The 8246-nt window shown below is 34.8% G+C and overlaps 1 long non-coding RNA gene across 1 annotated transcript in view; it reads right to left on the reverse strand.

Moving 5' to 3' along the window:
• Positions 1-2197, reverse strand: part of LOC111089229 — a 14980-nt gene extending 12783 nt beyond the window's left edge. The window contains exon 1 of the long non-coding RNA XR_002613532.1: positions 1918-2197. This is a non-coding gene — a long non-coding RNA (uncharacterized LOC111089229). The remainder of the gene's footprint in view (positions 1-1917) is intronic.
• Positions 2198-8246: the final 6049 nt, after the last annotated feature.

The following is an 8246-nucleotide window of genomic DNA, read 5'->3' on the forward strand; positions in this document are numbered from 1 at the left end:
ACCAGGAACTCCTGTTTTTAGTGAACGGTCAGACTGTTTAGAACACGGTATTCCTGTATAAGTAACAGAGATAAACTGAACCAGGAACTCCTGTTTTTAGTGAACGGTCAGACTGTCTAGAACACAGTATTCCTGTATAAGTAACAGAGATAAACTGAACCAGGAACTCCTGTTTTTAGTGAACGGTCAGACTATCTAGCACACAGTATTCCTGTATAAGTAACAGAGATAAACTGAACCAGGAACTCCTGTTTTTAGTGAACGGTCAGACTGTCTAGAATACGGTATTCCTGTATAAGTAACAGAGATAAACTGAACCAGAAACTCCTGTTTTTAGTGAACGGTCAGACTGTCTAGAACACAGTATTCCTGTATAAGTAACAGAGATAAACTGAACCAGGAACTCCTGTTTTTAGTGAAAGGTCAGACTGTCTAGAACACAGTATTCCTGTATAAGTAACAGAGATAAACTGAACCAGGAACTCCTGTTTTTAGTGAACGGTCAGACAGTTGTGATGGTTACCGAACATACCACACTTATTGGGCTGGATACTATCTGTACCATAGTTATGAGGGTTGGATACCTACTATGCCACGTTTGTGGGGGTAGATACTCACTATAATACTAGTAACTAGTAATAAGGTTTTATATATAATATAATATATATGTATGCGTTTAAAGTTATTCGCGCTGTACTTACTATTAAGTATTGTTTTTATATGTTTACGTTTTGGTGTTTTGTTAAGTATCTTTTTATATCTTTACGTTTTGGTGTTAAGTATGTTTTCATGTGTTTACGTTGTGGTGTTAAGCATGTTTTCATGTGTTTACGTTGTGGTGTTAAGTATGTTTTCATGTGTTTACGTTGTGGTGTTAAGTATGTTTTCATGTGTTTACGTTTTGGTGTTAAGTATATTTTTATGTGTTTACGTTTTGATATTAAGCATATTTTTATGTGTTTACGTTTTGGTACATCGGTAGTACTATGCTATTCGACAAGAAATGAGAATTTGCCACTAATTGTAATGAAAGCCACTGTTATATCCTGGTGTTTAATCACGTAGTTATGGTTGCCAGAACAACGCATATCTCTACCGTACCGCAATGTTTGTGGGCTTTATTGTTCGCAGGAGAAACCCCTACTTCCTGGGCTCTGCTGGAATTTAAAAGATTTGTATTTACGCTTGGATAGGTGAAGAAAAAGTACTATGTATTTTGATCAGTTCTCGAAGTGACCGGGATGATCAGTTCTTAAAGTGACCTGTTTGATCAGTTCTTGAAGTGACCGGGTTGATCAGTTCTTAAAGTGACCTATTTGATCAGTTCCATTAGACATGTAAACATGTAGTAAACTACAAATGTCAGTAGCAATGATGTTCTCAATTACCAATTTCTTAATTAACTAAAACATTTTTCTTTGGAGAATCACTTCGTGCTACAACCAAAAATGCCTGTAACTGTTAAATGCGTAAGCAAAGAATTTCGTTATTTAAAGCAAAATTTTTCTGGTACTGACCTCGAATATTATCGCATTCAAAACAGCAGCCAAAAGCTCACTTATATAGCAAGGTTTATGGTAACATTCCTTACAAAGTAAAGACAAATGATGTGAGTAGCACCCAACTTAAATCCATCTATGATCTAGGACTAGATAGTTATATAAACTTTTTTTTAATCTTTAAGTTTACTCTGAGTCTTAGCACATTTATTCCCCAAAAAAGGGCCAGATATTCCTTCTTCCACGCCTACCACCCTAATACTACACTATTAAATTATAATTCATCTACCACGCCCAGTTAACTCAACAAAATCACAGAATCCAAAATTCCACCTGTGGTCATATAACTGCACGAGTCTGATTAAATATTGATAAAATGGAATCATGCATGGTTCTACCAAACAAAAATAACGCTTACCTTACTAAACCGAATCTTCGTTGATGTGTTCGTTATTAATAGGGTTAGTTTATCTTCTAAGTTTTACTTCTATTTGTCCGTTGGTTTCCGATTTTTTAACACGGTAGTCGTAGTAAACATTCAGTTAAACTGTTTTCTGGTTTACATGTTCGCTGACTGCTGATTTTCAAAGACCGATCTAAAGTTCACTTGTTCCGTTGTGATTCACGGAAGAACCGGTGCACTGAACCAGAATGTTAATACCGTTTACTTCTCACCACACACACGTTCGCTACCATCAACCAAGTGTAAAATACTCAAAAACCACACACGCACGATATCTGGCTGCCTCTAATGGAAGAGTCTATTCCTTTTTTCTAGGGTGTCTATTCTAATTGCAGAATGTGTTATTTTTGCCTACGTTTGATAATATTTACATTAAGTTAGAGACTCTCGTGCGTCGGTAAAACTGTCTTGGTAGCCTGCCATGTTAAATATTTATATTTAAGTAAAATAATAGTAGTAACATAGCTGCAGCATTTATCAACACAAATAAGTTAACTCTGAACCCCGAATCTTTCTAAAACTGTTATTTTTGTCCCCAATGTCCGAAGACTTAATTAAACGTTCTTTTCAAAGCTTTGCTGATTTTGATAACAAAATTTCCAAACTGTTATTTTTCTTTTCTCATTACATATTTACATATCGTATTTTTATTTCATATCAAAACACAAAAAAGAAAAAAGTTATTGCTTCAACAAGCAATTTCGGAATAATAATAACATAATATAACTTATGAAGGATAAGAACATAATATAATTTATGAAGGATAAGAACATAATATAATTTATGAAGGATAAGAACGTAATATAACTTATGATGGATAAGAACATGTGTTATACTTTATTATGGATAGGAACATACTGTATTTTATGAAGGATAATAACATGTGTTACACTTTATGGTGGATAAGAACATGTGTTACACTTTATGATGGATAGGAACATGCTGTACTTTATGAAGGATAAGAACGTAATATAACTTATGAAGGATAAGAACAAACTGTACCTTATGAAGGATAAGAACGTATTATAACTTATGATGGATAAGAACATGTGTTATACTTTATGGTGGATAAGAACATGTGTGTGTTACACTTTATGATGGATAAGAACATGTGTTACACTTTATGATGGATAGGAACATACTGTATTTTATGAAGGGTAAGAACGTAATATAACTTATGAAGGATAAGAACATACTGTACTTTATGAAGGATAAGAACATGTGTTACACTTTATTATGGATAAGAACATACTGTAGTTTATGAAGGATAAGAACGTAATATAACTTATGAAGGATAAGAAAATACTGTACTTTATGAAGGATAAGAACATGTGTTACACTTTATGATGGATAGGAACATACTGTATTTTATGAAGGGTAAGAACGTAATATAACTTATGAAGGATAAGAACATGTGTTACACTTTATTAAGGATAAGAACATACTGTATTTTATGAAGGATAAGAACGTAATATAACTTATGAAGGATAAGAACATACTGTAGTTTATGAAGGATAAGAACATGTGTTACATTTTATGAAGACGAATAATAAGTTTTATGAAAGCTAATAACACATGTTATACCTTACAAAAGTTAGTATTTTAAACTTTATGAGGCTATTAATACGTATTATACGTTATGAAGGTTAACGTTTTAAATTTTATGAAGGTTAATATCAAAGGTTAACAAGTTAAACTTTATGAAGTATGAAACTGGAATTTAAATAATAATTACAAATATGCTGAAAATAGCACGTTTATTTCAAAAAGCTAGCATGCATATCATTTCCCAAATTCACCAGAATTAAACCAACTTTAAGGTTTAAAAAAGCAACTACTGTATTTTGGTCAACGAATTTTCTTTTCTGGCGAATTCTAATCGATCCATACGAGCAGAGGTTTCCAGTTTTTTAGGCTTATCTTGAAGCTGTATTGAAGGTTGTAAAGATTTTTTAAAATGCAAAAACTATGCATTTTCGCTGACTTCATACCACTTACAATAGTTTCGAAACAAAAAAACGTGCATTTTCTTTTATCTCCACTGGAGGGTGACTCGAGTAAAAGCATTGCAAGAAAGCCTTGGGATACGGATAAGGGGGTTGGGGTGTAATGTATTAACCTCTTAGCTGCCACCAGAAGTCGCTGATATCAACGTCTACCCTTTCAAGGTTTATTAAAAGTCATGTAAACTCGGCATATTTTATGAAGTTTTCCTCTTCCAATTAAAGACCTCCAAACAAAGCATTCTGTACCGTTTTAATAATGAAATGCCAATAACAATAAATTACCGTATAAAAACTGGTTGGAAGAACCGTATAAAAACCAGTTTTTGTTTGTTCTTTAGCGTAAATCTGCATAAAGGCTTTTCTCATCACAGGAATCGAACTTCTAATTTGAGCGACGTAAGCCCTCAAGCTTACCGCCATTCAGCCACCAGAGAGGGGTACAGAAGCTAGAGTATTTAAAATACAACCAATGATCAGCCAGCCGTTCTATGTTATACCATTGCGGTACTAATACACAGCTAATTAGAACCACATTTAGGTTGATATATAGTAGCGGCTGCTGTATTGAGACAACAGGATGCATGCGCTACTCGTTTTGGACAACAAGAGTGACTTGTTACTTGTCCTTCCAACATTTCTCCTCTTGCTTCGAGGCTGAGACGTAGCTAGTACGCCATTATTTCTAGTAGCTGCACGTGAAATACAGACCACGTGAGTCACGGGCGCTTCACAACATCCAGATTAGTGCTCTAGAAAGGAGTGACTGCTACAACCCGACAAACGTTTTGTTGAGATTCAATTTACTATATACCAGCAGAAACGCCGCCATGTTTGTCCTAGTAATTACTAATCGTAGTATTCATACCTCATTGAAAAAAAGGTATAAAAAGTGAACATTTTCTTTAAAGAGAAAATTTCTTGTCTGGGAAGTATTGCACGGAAAACGTGTTCGGATTGTGCTCTTTAGTCATACGCAACTCATTGCATCAAAATGATTCAATGTCCAGAGCTTAAAATTTTCATGAATTTTACTGCTGTAAACTGTAATGTCTTTATATATTAAAAGTGGTTCCGTTTATTGAAAGTTTTTTTTAAAGAGCTCCAGTTTCTCAGTACTACATTTAAAACTTACATTAACAAAGATATTATCAAACCCTCACGTACAGTTCTAGTGAAAGTCCTGTTCTTGTTATGAGGAGAGTACTTTTATTTAAAATTGTGTTCTATAATAAAGAAAAGATTGTTACACATACCGCAGTTATTCTTCTAATTGTCTGAATCTTGAAAATCCAAAGTGTGAAAATTTTATCGATTTTTATTTGTGGTGTCATTCAATAGAGGGCGCAGGAGTTTTGGTAATATACGTAGATACTGACATACACGCTTCGTCCATTATAGTAAGATTGTTCTGGGAACACTTTTAGATGTTTAAATATTTTCATATTTTATGCAACAAGGAAAGGAACATAACACTAGTTTTTAAAGTATCAGAAGGCCCATGGATAAACCACATTATACTGGTTTTAAAGTATCAGAAGGCTCAAGAATAAACTATATTATATTAGTTTTTAAAGTATCAGAAGGCCCATGGATAAACTATATTATACTAGTTTCTAAAGTATCAGAAGACCGATGGATAAACTATATTATACAGTTTTTAAAGTACCAGAAGGCCCATAGATAAACCACATTATACAGTTTTTAAAGCACCAGAAGGCCCATGGATAAACAACATTATACTGGTTTTAAAGTACCAGAAGGCCCATGGACAAACCACATTATACTGGTTTTTAAAGTATCAGAAGGCCCATAGATAAACCACATTATACTGGTTTTTAAAGTACCAGAAGGCCCATAGATAAACCACATTATACTGGCTTTTAAAGCACCAGAAGACCGATGGATAAACTATATTATACTGGTTTTTAAAGCACCAGAAGGCCCATGGATAAACCACATTATACTGGGTTTTAAAGCACCAGAAGGCCCATGGATAAACCACATTATACTGGTTTTTAAATGTTCTCTACATTTATCTACTTCACTGTTTTCTACATTTATCAACTTCACTGTTCTCTACATTTATCTACTTCACTGTTCACTATATTTATCTACTTCACTGTTCTCTACATTTATCTACTTCACTGTTCACTATATTTATCTACTTCACTGTTCTCTACATTTATCTACTTCACTGTTCTCTACATTTATCTACTTCACTGTTCACTATATTTATCAACTTCACTGTTCTCTACATTTATCTACCACACTGCTCTCTACATTTATCCACACTGTTCTCTACATTTATCTGCTTCACTGTTCACTATATTTGTCAACTTCACTGTTCACTATATTTATCAACTCACTGTTCTCTACATTTATCTACCACACTGTTCTCTACATTTATCAACTTTACTGTTCTGTACATTTATCTACCACACTGTCCTCTACATTTATCTACCACACTGTCCTCTACATTTATCTGATTCACTGTTCTGTACATTTATCTACCTCACTGTTCTCTACATTTATCTACTTCACTGTTCACTATATTTATCAACTTCACTGTTCTGTACATTTATCTACCACACTGTTCTCTACATTTATCTACCATACTGTTCACTATATTTATCAACTTCACTGTTCTCTACATTTATCTACTTCACTGTTCACTATATTTATCAACTTCACTGTTCTCTACATTTATCTACCACACTGTTCTCTACATTTATCAACTTTACTGTTCTGTACATTTATCTACCACACTGTTCTCTACATTTATCTACTTCACTGTTCACTATATTTATCTACTTCACTGTTCTGTACATTTATCTACCACACTGTTCTCTACATTTATGTATTCACTGTTCTCTATATTTATCTACTTCACTGTTCTCTACATTTATTTACTTCACTGTTCTCTACATTTATGTACTTCACTGTTCACTATATTTATCTACTTCACTGTTCTCTACATTTATCTACCACACTGTTCTCTACATTTATCTACCACACTGTTCTCTACATTTATCTACCACACTGCTCTCTCTATAAGGACACAATGCACATTTACTGCAGTTTTTCTAAGGATCTTTTCCAACTAAACCTTTAGTAATCTAAGAGTCTTTAAGTTAACCCTGAATGTAGTGTTTGTTTGCCTATAACCAGGTTGCAAGGCTAAATTACAATTATAACAAATTCTTAAAAATTGATTAAAATTGGTTAGAAAAAGAGTACTTGACCTTAAGTGTTTAGTCTGGCGCTGGATAGAACAAATGAATGAATTCTTTTCACCCTCCCCCTGGTGTTGACAGTAAACCAGTCTTGCGCTAATTCAAGAGGTCCTAACGATGGTGACGATGATCCACTCTTCAAGCTGTTAGCGTTAATTTTTTAAGTGTATTTACGATGGTACTTAAATAATTGAATTATTATTGCAAGCACCAGTTACGTTATACGAAACAAAAATAATTATGGTTGAACCTCCCCCCCCTCCCCCACAGAAGTGGTGTTTCTTGCATGATAAAGAAAGTGAAATAATTTGAAACACGCATGTTGTTTCCACTGAACAAAGCACACAATTCTGCCTTCGTTCACTGTTTACAGACACGTTTCTGTCTTCGTTTATACATTTCATGTCCAGATGCCAGTTTTTAAATTTCATCTCGTAGATTTATCAAACAAAGAATCTTTCACATTAAGCAACGATGATCGCCTGTCTGTCTCAATCGCTCAATAAAAGTCTGCCTGTAACAATGAACGACTCTTTCTTAATCTCTGTACAAGCTTGTAGCCGTCCCTCATGAGAGACCCCTGGGTCATATGTAGCCGTCCTTAATGAATTACCCCTGGGTCATGTGAACCTGAACCTAATGAGGTACCCCTGGGTCATGTATACCTGTACCTAATGAGGTACTCCTGGGTCATGTGTAGCCGTCCTTAATGAATTACCCCTGGGTCATGTGTACCTGTACCTAATGAGGCACCCCTGGGTCATGTGTAGCCGTCCCTAACGAGAGACCCCTGGGTCATGTGTAGCCGTCCCTAATGAATTACCCCTGGGTCATATGTAGCCGTCCCTAATGAATTACCCCTGGGTCATATGTAGCTGTCCCTAATGAACTCCCCCTGGGTCATATGTAGCCGTACCTAATGAGAGGCCCCTGGGTCATATGTAGCCGCCCCTAATGAATTACCCCTGGGTCATATGTAGCAAGTTACCATATTCGTTTGGTCCTTATTCTTCTGAAGATCCTCTGTTCCTTTTGTCAAAGTGTA

This window comes from Limulus polyphemus, unplaced genomic scaffold, assembly GCF_000517525.1.
Source record: "Limulus polyphemus unplaced genomic scaffold, Limulus_polyphemus-2.1.2 Scaffold5619, whole genome shotgun sequence".
In the NCBI taxonomy this organism is placed as follows: Eukaryota; Metazoa; Arthropoda; class Merostomata; order Xiphosura; family Limulidae; genus Limulus; species Limulus polyphemus.